The following is a 15,768-nucleotide window of genomic DNA, read 5'->3' on the forward strand; positions in this document are numbered from 1 at the left end:
ATACCCAGACAACCATGGACAGTAAGGTATCCATTGAGAAAACCCTACCAACAAATGAGACGAAATGAAGATTGCCTAAGTACCGTCCCGGAAGAAACCAAAAAGGCCTTAATGGAAGACGAATGGCAATGTCACAAGAGCCCGGACAGACTCACAGATAGAAGAAATGACAACCAAAAATTGATACACAGAGACGAAACACCATGAATAAAGATATTGTGAACCCAAAGGAAGAGAATGATGTTGAAACCAAAAGAAGCTTAAGCTGTAAGCAGGATGAAGATATTCAACCAGCTAATGCCTGTACATATGCTTGTAACCGCAAGAAAGCTAAGCAAACAGTGCAGCTTGCTATGCTAAGTAGAAAAATAGCGCGGCAAGCGCCATTATACATAATCTACCTCAAAACGAAGCACATTATTATAAGTGCGATTCCACTTTGCACGAAAAGCAGAATCAACTCAGGTTACTAGAGGCCAAACAAGACAAGATTCATATTCTAGCAAAATGAGAAGAGACGACTGAATCGAAACTCAGCAGATGCAACTCGTGCCAGGAGAGCCAAGGTCATACCAATAGAAGGAACAAACAGTAGCTACATCTAATTGAAACTTAAGAACAGAATATCCTGTCTTTGAAAGGTCAAGATAAGGAAGTGTAGGCAGGTGGCAAGCCGAATAAGAATTAAATGCACACATTGAGAGAAACTAGGCAAATTCACGGTGTCTGCATCACATGACCATCTGAGCGAGGAGACGCACAAGTTCACGCCTATGCTTGGCATCCGCCCAGGAAGAGATATCAGAACTTTCCCAGACAGAAGATGCAGTTTTGAGACCAACCACAGTAACATAATTGACACATAGTTGTTGAAGTGATGATTGATTGTAACCTTAATTGGAGGAAGGCCGGGTAGCTGAGGGGGCACCCTGCACCTGGCTGACCATTCTGTGTGCTGCTAAGTAAAGTGGAAATGTATACATGGGTTTGGTGCCAACCCAATCACAATGGACCAAATAATCTGGGGTCCTATAGTTATTAGAACCAATGGGACTTCATACTTTTAGTGACGTCTACAGGAGTCATTTTTGAAGGAAGGACCTAGATGCCCACCTGACAGTATTTACCCAATCCCCTCACTCCGTTGCCATATACAGATATAATACCTATATTAAAGTTACCTTTTCCTAGCCAATAGAATTGCATGTTAACTTTTAAGTGTAACACGTCAATTATGACGAGGTTTGAGTATAAACGTCACTGTTTGTATGAAGTTCGTTGGAGTTGAAGCGAGACGGACTATCGCATCACTGCTGATTGCCATGACTCCCTGTTTTTTGTACTTGTCATTAAATGGACTCCCTTTGCCAAACCATTGAGTTGTCCTTATTGATTGGTGTTGGAGTAATACATCTGCACCCCCATCCATCTCAGGGTGCAGCTATCTCGTCTTAAAGTTCTTCGGAGCAAACCTCGGCTCTATGGGCCAACCGGGGGTCTCCTGAGTACACTTGGTAGAAAAGATTTGATGGTTACCGATTATTGATTATTGATTTGAATAAGACACCTATTAACCATCGACATAAAGTAACTCTAGGTCTTCGGCAATATCACAAGTCCTTTGCCATTTGGCTGAGTAGACCGTGAAGCTCCCCGTAGACAGTGGTAGTGTAAAGAGACTGCAGACAGGGCCTGAAGGGCCCGTGTTCCCCATGCATCCCTTCCCATTCCTACGGGCAGCTGAACGGGTGAAAAACCGAAGAAGGCGGTAACGAAAGCGGTGATCCCGAGGGTCCAGAGAGGAACCATGTGAATGGTGAGTGAAAAAGACTAATGTTCTGGCAAAAGTGCATGCTCTAGAACAAGTAATGGGAAAAGGTAACGGAGGGAGGAGGGAAAAAATAAATATAGCTAGAATTAGAGAAGACTGTATATATGTATAAGGGGATAAGGAGTCGGGAATAATTAAATAATTAAAGGTTTCTGGTGCAGGTACCCGAGAAGTGAGAGGATTCGCCATATTCCTATGCTTTTAATACAAGCGGCTAGAAGAAACGTGTACCCAGAGTCCCAGCTAAAGGGGGAACGATTAGACTACCACAACGGTTAAAGACGTCATGAAAGGGGTACTTTAGACTCCATGAAGGGGTAATGATTAGAGGCAGAGATAACTGTGACCAGCTGATGTCCGTCTAGTCTGTCTTACATGTTTTTTGTTGTGACGTCATATGTAAAAAAATTCTTAGAGAAGACTGATTTAAATTTTATGCGATTTAATAGCTGAGATAAAATCACATATGAATTGAGGTTTTTTGAGTAAATCAGAAGGTATAAAATTTTGTGAAAATTTGGATTGGAGCTGGCAGTGTTTGGTGCTCGCTCATATTGTTGGAACTGTTTAAGACACACGAAAGTGTTGGCCAGTGTTATATAAGAGAAAAGGGAACAGATTTAAAGAATGGAGGATATAACTTCATTGACACACTTATGCAAACAGTTGCTGAAACACGCACCCAAACTAAAGAAATATAGTACAGAGTGGGTTAAAGGGACTGCCCACAAGATGTTTATGCCATGGCCACAAGGTGGGTCCTTATCTAAAGCTGTCTTACAACATATGACAACATATTTGCATGCCACATACAGGGGTAAAAAGCTAGAAAAACACCTTGCTGCCCTGGAGCTTTGGAAAATGTATGAGCAGGGAAAGGAGGAAGAGCCGCCAACAGATTGGATACTTAATGTATGCACAGAGGGGGGTGAGACGCCTACTGCGCCACCTACCCTATCCGAAGCGAAAGTTGAAGAAAGTAAGGACGAGGGATTATACCCACTGAGAGAACTCAAAGCAGCCACGGGGTACAGCAACCCAGCATATGTGTCACCTACACTTAGTAGTGACGAATATCAAGGGAACGATAAGGATAAGAATATTGCCTCCACAATTCCACGGGACAAAGGGAGACGTGATGACGAAAGAAGAGATCGGGCACAGACAAGTGCATCTCTTGACAAAGAGAGAGAAGGGAAGAGATGGAAGGAAACGAAGATAGAACTGATGAGATAGCATTCGCAAAAGACCAATGGATGGGAGGGCACATTTTATTGAAACTTGATGGCAAAGACATTGATGATGCAAAACCAAGGGAAAGGATAGAGGATGTACAGGGAAAAGAGAAGGAGTTAAGAGACGAAAGAATAATAAAGACAGACAAAGGTGAGAACAACTATATCGCAAAGAGCAAGAGAGACAGCTTGATCGCAACCCAAGAGCAGCCAATGATCAAGACAAATAGAAACAGCGGATATGATATGACATTTATAACCCGCCTATGCGCAAGTGTTTCAAGGTGCGATGATGCAAGGGAGGGGGAACAGAGTGAAGACAGACAATGATCTTACTAGGCCAGTTGACATTCAGATCACGCAAGTGCAGGGGAGAGGGGAAGGGGAAAGTGCAAGGGGGAGGAGGCAGTGCAGTACATATGATGATAGTGAATTAAATAAAGAAATAAATAGAATGAAAATAAGTGCAGCCAGCTGGTGGCAAGTGCAAGGATAAGTGCAGATATCAGGTGTCAAGTGCTAGTAGGGGCTGTAGGGATACAGAAATAGTCCCTGAATGCAAGGGTTGCCAGGGTGCAGTGCAGGTGTGCAACTGGCGGGGGAGTGGACCTGGGCCCGAGATCAGAGGGTAGCCAGGTAAACCAATGCAATTTCATATTCGGCCAGGAGATCAGCAAGAGAGAGGGGGAGAGAAAGCAGAAGCAAAGAGGAGGGTCTTCAGGTGCTTCTGGAACCGGAGATGGTTCTCCTCAAGTTTCAAAGAGGTAGGGAGGCTGTTCCAGAGGGAGGCCCCAGCAGAAGAAAGAGATCTACCACCAACTCACTGCTTGGAGAAGTGACTGACCTTGAGGGAGTTGGAGGCGGATGTCATGATTCCTACCCCTCATGTCCCCGGCCCTCCAAGATGTCAGGCTGGAGCCAGGCCACGATCACCTACTTGGCCCTCAAGGGCCTCTCCATCCCTCCAAAGACCCACTTGGAGTCAGACCCACTTGTGGCACCAGACTCACTCACTCCCATAAGATAACATTGGGGATTGGACTTGCAGTGCATTGATCTGGACAAGATGGATGACCCCACATATTTCCGTTCCCAGAACTGCATGTGCAGTCTAGTCTTTTGGGTGTGGTTCAGCCCAGAGACACCTGGGATACCCAGAGACTATTTAAGCCACGCCCAGGCTGAGAAACATGCTTTGCGTTTTCTGCACCTGCAGCGTGACACTCACTGTGTTCGGATCGGTATCCAGTAGGCCTGCATCTTTCTTCTGCGCTCAGCTCCTGCAAGAACAAGAACACCGTTAGGAACAGCCTTAACTTGCAGCACTATTGCCCATCATTCATCGCTCCTTCGGTTCTGCTGGAATCTTCGGCGGTGTCTTTCCCATCCCGGCACGCCGCTTCCTAAGGAAAGGGGAAAAGAACAGAAAAAAGGCATTAGTAAGCTTTCTGCAAATCTTTGGTTATTTTTAAATACTGTTCGAGCTTCAAACGCTTACCTGAATCCCAGCCGCTCTGGGGGAACTCTGTCTTCGGAACTTCTCATCCATCTACAAGAGGAGAAAGACACTCCAGGTTAGCGTGGAAACATCTAGAGGCGCTGCATACCGCGCTTACTCAGCGCATTTGGTCTTCATAATCGGCATCCACGCTGAAAACGTTGCAGCACCTAAAAGACACAGAACAAGAACTCAGTTCAATACAAATACGAAAGGGGGGCATCGCGCATCGCACTCTCACTCACCTTCAGCGCTATTCATCTCAGCAGCACGCCGCCATCCCCGGACGCCGGCCATCATCTAAGGAAGGAAAGGAACGAAGTTAGACAACTGTTCAAAAGACTCATTATACTTACCTGTCGGACTCTTGCCAGTGAAGTAACTAGGCAGCAACGAGCCCGCATCAATCAATGCACCCCTGCGCTGAAAGCAGGATGGAGAGCACACTATCCAAGAAAACAAGGTTAGCTGTGGATCAAAGGGAAGGGTTGGACCTCGGGAAAGAAGGGGTTCAAGCACACAGAGATAATAGGGAGTTAAACTCTACCAATCCTGTGTTTCAGGCCCAGTCTCCAGTCGAATAGCCTCCAGGGAAGGGTTTGAGGTCGTAAGAGGTCAGAACAGGCTGAGTGACGTCTCCATGGATACCAGGTGAGCGTTACAGAATGCAAAGCCACACATCAAAATCCACCTGGGCATCATGGAAACGTCAGAAACCAAACAGCCCACATGTTGTGGGAGCTACGTTCCGAAGTACATGCAGCCAGGCAGGAGACCAACACCCTGAGGAGAGAGCTGATAGTAGCCAAAGAACGCACTGATGATTTAAGCCGGTAACTTCTCCAGTCACAATCAAGGCATGCACCATTGCCGGGAAGTGTGCCCTCGATTCCAGCGCCATCAGCCAATCCCGTTCAGATAACCCTTCCTGGGGTAGTTCCCTTGGCCCTGCCTGAACGATTTACGAGGGATCCCAAGAGGTTTGCAATGTTCATGAACCAGTGCCGCCTGCACTTCCTTTGTAGGCCTGGGGCCTTTCTGAATGACCAATCACAGGTCGCTTTTGTGCTATCCTACCTGAGTGGTAGTGCCGCGGACTGGTCTGTACCCCTTGTGGCCCAAGACAATCCTTTGCTGCATGACTTCAGGGGCTTTCAGCAGGAGATGGAAAAGCTGTTCGCCCATCGTACTCATGGGCAGGCATTAGACAACGAACTTCTGTCCCTACGCCAAGGGAATCAAGACCTATTAACATACATAGCCACGTTCAATAGACTCGTAGTTAAAGCAGAATGGCCAGTGAAGAAGAGAACCACATTATTTCATCAGGGGTTGCGGGGGGAGCTCAAGGATGTTCTCGCACAAGTAGTGAACCCCCCGAAAGACTTCTCAGAATTCATTGACCTTGTTGTTCAACTGGATCAGAGGTTGCAGGACAGAAGAGCAGATCGAACCAGACCGGACCCTCGCCCTATGTATGTGCGTTCAAAAGACAATACTGCCCGAACAACAGAAGGTTCAGGAGAACCAATGCAAATCGGGGGGGTCAGATCCCCCTTGACTAAAGCGGAAAGGGATAAAAGGAGACAGCAGCAGTTATGTCTGTACTGTGGAAGGTCAGGTAATTTCCTTAAAGAGTGCCCTGTGAAGCCACCGAGGAGGATGGTAGGGGCAACGGACAAGGAAGATACCATCAAGGAATCTGAAAACTCCCCAGCCCGGCAAGTGTAGGGGTCCACTTGTCGAGCGAAGAAAGTGAACTCCAGACCTCCCATCTGTGGTCTTGATCAATCACCAACAACCATCGATGCACGCAGTTAGAGCGTACATAGACAGTGGAGCCGTTGGGAATTACATCGACCAGGATCTTGCGGCAAAGATGGGGCTTCCGTTACGCCCTAAATCAACCACTGACACTGTTACCACTGTTGACGGCACGGAAATAGCTTCTGGTCCAGTATCCCAATGCACTGCAGCTTTAACCCTTCTGTGCCAGGAGGGACACCAAGAATCTATCATTTTCGACCTCATTAAGGCACCACAGTTCCGGTTGATTTTGGGAATGCCATGGTTGGTAGCTCACAATCCTCGAATCGATTGGCGAGCCAAAGAATTGGCCTTTCCCGAGACTTGCGCCCACACATGTTATCGTCAAGAGAAACAACCAATAGACACCAGAACCTCCACGCTTGAGTCTCTGGCAATCGGCACCCTACCAAGTGAATACCAGGACTTTCAAGATGTCTTTCAGAAAGAACAGGCTAATACCCTGCCACCGCATAGACCATACGATTGCCAAATCGACCTGATACCCGGCACACAAATCCCTTGTGGGTGAATTTACGCACTCACGGAACCAGAAAACCAGCACCTGAAGGCCTATCTTGACCAATACCTGGCCAACGGGTTCATCTGTCCCTCGAAGTCTCCAGCAGCCAGTCCTCTATTCTTTGTACTGAAAAAGGAGGGGGACTTGAGAATGTGCATCGACAATCGCCCACTGAACCAGATTACCGTAAAAAAACGCTACCCCCTGCTACTGATCCCTGAATTGCTTGATCAAGTCAAAGATGCCCAAATCTACACAAAACTAGACCTGAGGGGGACATATCACCTTGTTTGCGTAAAACACGGGGACGAATAGAATTTTTTTCGCACCAAATATGGCTTGTACGAATATCAAGTAATGCCCTTTGGCTTTTGCAACGCGCCTGCTGCATTTCAATACTTGATGAACGATGTCCTACGGGAATTGATTGATGTCTGTGCTCTAGTGTACATTGACTATATCCTAGTATATTCCGCATCAAAGGAGGACCACGTTAAACACGTCCGATCCGTATTGGGGAAACTCCGTCAACACCAGCTCTACGCCAAGCTCGGAAAGTGCTCATTCCACGTCTCCGAGGTGGAATTCCTGGGCTTTATTCTCAGCCCCAATGGAATCCAAATGGATGTACACAAGGTAAATGCTATCCTGAACTGGCCATTCCCAAATTCATTCAAGGGCATTCAAAGTATGCTGGGTTTTGCAAACTTTAACCGCCTGTTCATCCCAGGATTTTCGCAAATCGTGCATCCCATCACGTCATTACTAAGGAAAAGTAACAAAAAGTTCTAGTGGACAACAGAAGGCGAGAAGGTTTTCCAGGAACTCAAAGCAAGATTCACATCTGTCCCAATCTTACGCCACCCTCGCCCTGATCTCCCATACCTGGTGGAAACGGACGCCTCAAGCATGGCTATGGGAGCCGTCCTCTCACAAAAAGGACCCCGAAACGGGCCAGTTACACCTTGTTGCCTTCTGGTCGCGTAAATTCACACCCCCTGAACTCAATTACGCTATCACAGACAAAGAACTCCTGGCCATTAAGTCAGCCTTTAAGGCATGGCGGCACTACCTCTTGGGTGCCAGACACACAATCACCGTAATAACTGACCACCGGAACCTCCAGTACCTAAAACGGCAAAGGCCCAATCCTCACGACAACTAAGTTGGGCTCTTTTTTTTGCTGAATATGACTACGTGATTACATTTTGACCAGGGGTGAAAAATGGGAAGGCCGATGCCCTTTCCCGTATGGGGTTAGGAGAGCAAGGGTATCAGACCCCTGACCCAAAAGCAATCATCCCGAGTGACAAGCTCCTAGGAATTACAGCAACCATAACTCAGAAAGAATTACATGAAGAAATCCAAAACCTGATGAGTCCGGAGCAATTACAAGCATGGAGTGCGCAAGGAGAACATTACATGATAAAAGATCAGTTGCCCTACTTCAGGAATCGTTTATTCTTACCAAACCAAGAACTACGAGAACAAGTCATGTCCGGTTATCATGATTCCTTGATCGAGGGCCACCCCGGAATCGCTAAAACCCTAGCAAGGTAAAACAAAATTATTGGTGGCCCACGTGGCGTAAAGACATTATCCAATTCATCATATCTTGTGGAGTGTGTGCTCAAAACAAGTCATCCAAGCAGAAACCGGCTGGGCTATTACAACCATTGGAAATCCCACCAGCACCCTGGCACACGTTGTCCCTCGATTTTATTACTGACTTACCACCCAGTCAACGGTTTAACACTATTCTTGTGGTCGTGGACCTATTTTCAAAAATGGCACATTTCATTCCTCTTAAGGGGCTCCCAAATGCTTCCACTCTGGCAAAGGTATTTCTTGAAGGCATCGTACGGCTCCATGGGTTTCCTTCAGTTTTGGTCTCAGACCGAGGTACTCAGTTCGTATCTAACTTCTGGAGAAAATGCTGCTCTATGGCCCAGATCAACATCCGGCTATCCACCAGTCATCATCCCCAAACGGATGGTCAAACTGAGAGGACAAATCAGATGCTCGAGCAGTATATGCGTTGCATGTTACACCAAGCTGAAGGAAGCTGGTTCGACCTACTATGGATAGCTGAATATGCTTATAATAATTCCCTACACACCTGCACTGGGCAGACACCCCTTTATACCATGTATGGCAGGCACCCACGTACTTCTGAGTTAGACGTTCCTACAACCCTGGAAATGCCAGCAGTCAAAATCTTGCACACAACTATTTCTCAAACCTTTAAAAGGGCAGCTGAACACCTACTCCAAGCTAAGAATCGCCAAAAGAAGGTTGCTAATCAACACCGAGCAAAGGCCCCCAACTACCAAGTGGGAGACAAAGTCTGGCTTGCGTCTAGACACGTGTCCATTAAAGGAACCCAAACTTTCCGTCCAAGATACCTGGTTCCACTCACTGTCACCTCCGTGATAAATCCTGTGGCGGTCAGACTAGCTTTGCCGTCAAACATGCAGATTCATCCTGTGTTCCACGTGTCTCTCCTTAAACCTGTTCAACCTGGGACCCGGGTAGCAACGCCACCGCAGCCAGTAGTGGTCGCCGGGGAGCCAGAATTCGAAGTCAAGGATATCCTAGATTCAAAGTACGTCACATCCAAATTATACTACTTAGTAGACTGGAAGGGGCATGGTCCACAAGACAGGACATGGGAGCCTTGTGAGTACATCCATACACCTCGCTTGCTTAGACGATTTCATCAAAAACATCCAACCAAACCAGGACCAGACAGAAGAGCCACCTGGAGCCAGGCCACGATCACCTACATGGCCCTCAAGGGCCTTTCCATCCCTCCAAAGACCCACTTGGAGTCAGACTTGGCGCTTGTGGCACCAGACTCAATCACTCCCATAGCATAAAATTGGGGATTGGACTTGCAGTGCATTGATGGGGACAAGATGGATGCTGCCACATATTTCGGTTCCCAGAACTGCATGTGCAGTCTAGTCTTTTGGGTGTGGTTCAGCCCAGAGACACCTGGGATACCCAGAGACTATTTAAGCCACACCCAGGCTGAGAAACATGCTTTGCGTTTTCTGCACCTGCAGCGTGACACTCACCGTGTTTGGATCGGTCTCCAGTAGGCCTGCATCTTTCTTCTGCGCTCAGCTCCTGCAAGAACAAGAACACAGTTAGGAACAGCCTTAACTTGCAGCACTTCTGCCCATCATTCATCGCTCCTTCTGTTCTGCGGGCATCTTCGGCGGTGTCTTTCCCATCCCGGCACGCCGCTTCCTAAGGAAAAGGGAAAAGAACAGAAAAAAGGCATTAGTAAGCTTTCTGCAAATCTTTGCTTATTTTTAAATACTGTTCGAGCATCAAACGCTTACCTGAATCCCAGCCGCTCTGGGGGAACTCTGTCTCCGGAACTTTTTATCCATCTGCAAGAGGGCAAAGACACTTCAGGTTAGCGTGGAAACATCTAGAGGCGCCGCATACCGCGTTTACTCACCTCATTTGTTCTTCATAACCGGCATCCACGCTGAAAACGTTGCAGCACCTAAAAGAAACAGAAAAAGAACTCAGTTCAATACAAATACGAAAGGGGTGCATCGCGCTCTCACTCACCTTCAGCGCTACTCATCTCAGCAGCACGCCGCCATCCCCGGACGCCGGCCATCATCTAAGGAAGGAAAGGAACGAAGTTAGACAAATGTTCAAAAGACTCATTATACTTACCTGTCAGACTCTTGTCAGTGAAGTAACTAGGCAGCAACGAGCCTGCATCAATCAACACGCCCCTGCGCTGAAAGCAGGGCGGAGAGAACCCTATCCAAGAAAACAAGGTGAGCTGTGGATCAAAGGGAAGGGTTGGACCCCGGGAAAGAAGGGGTTCAAGCACACAGAGAGAATAGGGAGTTAAACTCTACCAATCCTGTGTTTCAGGCCCAGCCTCCAGTCGAAATAGCCTCCAGGGAAGGGTTTGAGGTCATAAGAGGTCAGAACAGGCTGAGTGACGTCCCAGCGGATACCAGGTGAGCGTTACAGCGGATGAGCGAAGTGCTCGAGAAGGAAGATATTTAGGGAGAGAGAGTTGAAGGTATTGTGGTCCCATGCCCCAGAAGCCCTTGTGGACAATGCAGAGGGCTTTGAACTTAATCCTCGCTGCCACTGGGAGCCAGTGCATAGATTTCAGTCCTGGAGAGTTGCGATGGCTTGAGGCCAAGGACAAGTCTCGCAGTCCTGTTTTGGGTGAGTTGTAGAGGGTGGAGAGTAGAGGCAGGCAGATTTAGAAAGAGGCCATTGCAGTAGTCCAGCCTAGAGAGAACCAGAGCTCTGGAGACAGTGAGCTTCTGGGGGAAGGAGAGGAAAGGAAGAATACCTCTGAGGAGGTGCAGATGGTAGTGCGACTTCTTAGAGACATCAGAGATGTGAGGAGAGACAGAGAGTATGGATTGGAAGATGACCCTAAGGTTTTTAGCCTCACAGGTGGGAGCAGAAAGAGGTCCAAGAGAGGCCGTCAGAGGGAGACAGGGAAGGAGGGAGCAGGTGTGCAGATGGGGAGAATCTCGGTCTTTCTGGCATTAAGGCAGAGATCATTGGTGGCACACCACTCCTGGATGGCGGACAGACAGTCAGAGATGAGAGAAGGAGAAGAGGTGGCTGAAGGGAGCCTGAAAATGAGTGGAGTGTCATCAACATAGCACTGAAAGGTGGGGCTATGCGGTGGGCAAGAAGTGCCAGGTATTTTTTTTTTTTTTTTTTTTAATTGGTTTATAAAAAAAAACCTTTAAAAGAAGTAACATCACATTTGATTAATCATTTAAAAAGATATCATAATTGACCAATAAGCAAGTGAAGACAGAGGATGTCACAAAGTAAGGAATATAAACGATATAAACGATAAAAGTCATAAAAGTAATAGAAGAAATAAACACTTAATTGGACAAAATGTATCACAGGACATTAGTTAATATTTACATCCATTTTCATGTGATTTGGCTAGCTCATCTTCAATGTTTTTAAGGAGAAATGTCAAGGCATGTGTTAGTTTATTATTAGCCTCTGTGAAACATTCCAACCACCATTCTTCCATGGTATGAAGAGGTTTATTTGCCACAATTGTATTAAACAGTGTCATTCTTCTCGTAGAGAAAGCTTCACAGGTTAAAACCAGATGTCAAAATGGTCACAGAATCTGCAGTTCGGGTTCAGTTTCTCATATTTGGGCCATCGTCTAATTACCTCTTTTGTCTTGAATTGATTTAGCCTGAATTTCATAAGCAGGATTCTCTTCTGTTTGTCCGGATATTTTTCAAGATATTTATAGATTGAATTGTAAGCTTTTCCTTCTGGGGGAACATTTTTCACAAGCGAATATTTGGCTCTGTCTGTGCAGGTGTTGATCCAATCAATTTCCCATAGTCTTTTTTTTACATCATCTGGATTTTCCATCAAAGTGATTGCATCACTTTTTATATCCATTAGGATTTGATGACATTGATTTAACCAGGCAAATTGTATTTGATTGATTGTCGGCCAAATTATGAAGAATTTTCATTTGCGGTGCGCCATTTGGCAGGATTATCTTGCGAAAGATTGACAGAGTATTCCATGTGACTTTTGCATTTATTGAAATCAGCCACAATTCGTATCTTAGTACAACTGCCGGCAATCCTCTACCAACTTTCAGAATTCTGCCCCAAAACATGTTTTCAAGTGTATCCCACAAACTTGCGGGGCATCCAAACGCAGTTTCAGCACCATAGATTATCGCAGGCACCGCTTTTTGTTTGTAGAACTTTAAAGTAGGAACCAATGAGAACTTGCCATATTTTGTGTCTAAGGCCATAGCTTGGGCACTTAATTGACGACATTTTGATTTAGTTTTCTCAACCCAAGTATGGTCATTTATGTTGGAATTTAACCACATACCCAGGTATTTTACCTGTTTTACCTGTTGGAGTATTTCGCCGTTAAGGCACCAGTTGAAATTCTTGGATGTACCTTTAGTCAGGTTTGGAAGTGTTAAGATGACAGATTTACTCGGATTTATCTGTAGACCGTTATCTTGGACATATTCTTCTAACACATGTAATTTCCGTTGTAGTCCAATGGGTGTAAGGTCCATTAGGACAAGGTCATCAGCATATAGGACCCCATTTAGAGGAGTGTCAATTATTTTTGGGTCAAATCCTTTTGCTTTCCCAAGTGCATCACCAATGTCAGAGATGAAAGCATTGAATAATATTGCCGCTAAAGGACACCCTTGTTTAACTCCACAGTAAGTGCAAATGGGTTTTCATAGAGTGCCACTTGCGTCCAACCGAATATAGATTTTAGTATCGGTATGCAAATCCTTGATGGCATGTAACAGGCTATTTGGACAATTCCAGATTTTTAATTTTGTCCAAAGGGTTTCTCTATCTATGCTATCGAAAGCGTGAGATAGGTCAACGAATGCAAGGTACACTTTTGATTTTTTCATAATCATGTCCATTTTTATTAAGTTAATGAGTATTAAATTTAGGCAACAGCCAACACCCTTCACAAATCCACTTTGTCTGGTGTCAATATGATTGGTTGACATTAGCCAATCCATCAGTCTATGTTGGAGTTGTGTTGCATAAACCTTACCCAATACATCTAACAAGGCAATAGGCCTATAATCCATTGGGTTTGATCTATTGCCCTTTTTGAATATTGGGACAACAATGGCTTTTTTCCATGACACTGGGGTGATACCTTCCATAGCGATTTTATCAAACAGAACCTTACAAAACTCAGCCCAGGCGTCCGGATCAGATTTTAACATGGCATTTGTTAAGCCATCCGGGCCAGGCGCTCGAGAGTTGGAAAGTTTTTTGATGTCTGACAAGATTTCAGCCTGATCAAACTGAATATCCCAAGGAGAGAGTGCAGGTAATGGAGGATCAGGTGTGTTACCCTTTTTTGAGAACAGGATTGAAAAATGCTCAATCCATTTTTGTTCAGTGACCATGTTTTTATTCGATGCTGTTGGTATTCCAGATTGGTTATTAATAATTGACCAGAAATCTGCAGAGTTTTTCTCTTTCATAGAATTCATTATTTGTTCAGCATCATGTTGTTCTGTTAAGGCACGATGTGCTATCAACCAGTTTTTATAGTTTTGTTTAATCTCTTTTCTCTTCTTTAGGGCATCCATGTGGCTGTCATTTTTAAGTTGACGTAGGGCCTTGCGCATTTCTCTCTTTCTCATGACGATTTCAGGATTGTAAGTATGTGAGTATTTTTGCGACTGAATACCATTTGGGTTTCTAGAAATCTTATACTGTTCTAACAGGGGAGTGTAATCTACGCCTAACAGGTCAATTTGTTTCTCATAATCTTTTTTCAATATATTCACATGATGTGAATTAAGTTTTAATCTGTTGCCGCTATTGTTGGGAATTAATTTCCAGTTCCATGTTGTAGAGGATAATTGTGGTGGCATTTCAAGATGTGCTATGATCATATTGTGATCACTGACTTGTGTATTAAGGACTTCGAAATCTAAAATACGGGGTGATAAATTTTCAGATACAAAAATGTAATCCAAAATGGAGTTCTGTTCCTTTCTTTGCCAGGTAGGTTTGGCAGGTATGTCTCCCTCGACGTTACCATTCAGCCTGGAGATTCTCCTTAAAGTCAGTTCTTCGGACCATTTTTGTATCAAATCCTGTTTCCTTGGAAGATAATTCTTGCTTCTTTCCATAAGATCCAAATTAAAGTCTCCACATATGATCAGGCCAGCACTGGTATCTTTGATCATTAATTCGTCAATTGTATCCATAATTTGTTCAACAAAGGACGATGTTCCAGCTTTACTATGATGCCAATATAAATTAATGACAAAAAGTGTCAGATGTTTATTGTCATCATTAGTGTTCCTTTTGATGGTAACAACTTGAATATAGGATGATATGTTGTTATATTCCATCAGCCTACAACCAGAGGCTTTTTTTACAAGAGTTAGAATGCCTGCGCTTGGACGTCCTTTTATCCCTTTAATAGCAGGGTTAAGTGCTATTTCATAATCCTCTGCGATTGGGCAGATATCCAGCCACGTTTCTTGGAGGCATATTATATCTATCTCATTCATCCAGTTTTCTTTGAAGTTATATAAATGGGTAAAGCCTCTTGTATTCCACGAGCCAATGGTTAGGCTAGCATTTTTCGGTTTCAGTAAGCATTAACTTCAGTTATTATTCGCTAAAGTTGCTGCTAGCCAGTTCCACTCATTATGAGATACTTGATTCATTTCGCTTCCTTTTTTTTGTGGAATTTGGTGAGAGTTTTTTACTGTAATTCGGATTAACTCAGATTGTTTTGCTTTTTGATTATTGAGCTGTTCATTTCGAAGTAGGTTGAATTGTTTATATTCTGCTTTCCAACTTTCATCATCAATTATTTGCGAGTTTGATTGCTTTTCATTTGGAACTTCCTTTCGGTGACATTCTGTCAAAGGGACCACATCATTTGGTTTTTTGGTCATGATGGAACTGTCTACTTCTACAATGTCAAAACCACAGGGTAGTAGAGCTGCAGCACCTTGCAGTAGAGTTTCACAGACAAGTCTAGAATTTACATATAAGAACACTCTGTCCAATACAGTATCATCCTTAAATTCCACAGCCTGGATGTCACTAGACTCAATGGTGCGTAGCACAGGGACATGATGGAACAGACTTAACACATTTTTCCTATTCATTATGAGCCCATCCTTAATGTTCAGAATTCGTTCTAGACTTAGGCAGTATTTTGCCTTTATTTTGTTGATATTGTTTTTCTCGCCATTAGTGTAGGCATTTCTTCTTTGAACTTTAGGGAGGTCTTCTTTCCCTTTACGGAAATCACGATCTGCAGGTGCATTGATCATCACACGTTTATTTAT

The sequence above is a fragment of the Ambystoma mexicanum genome, chromosome 1q, assembly GCF_040938575.1.
Source record: "Ambystoma mexicanum isolate Mex_15411 chromosome 1q, UKY_AmexF1_1, whole genome shotgun sequence".
Classification (NCBI taxonomy): Eukaryota; Metazoa; Chordata; class Amphibia; order Caudata; family Ambystomatidae; genus Ambystoma; species Ambystoma mexicanum.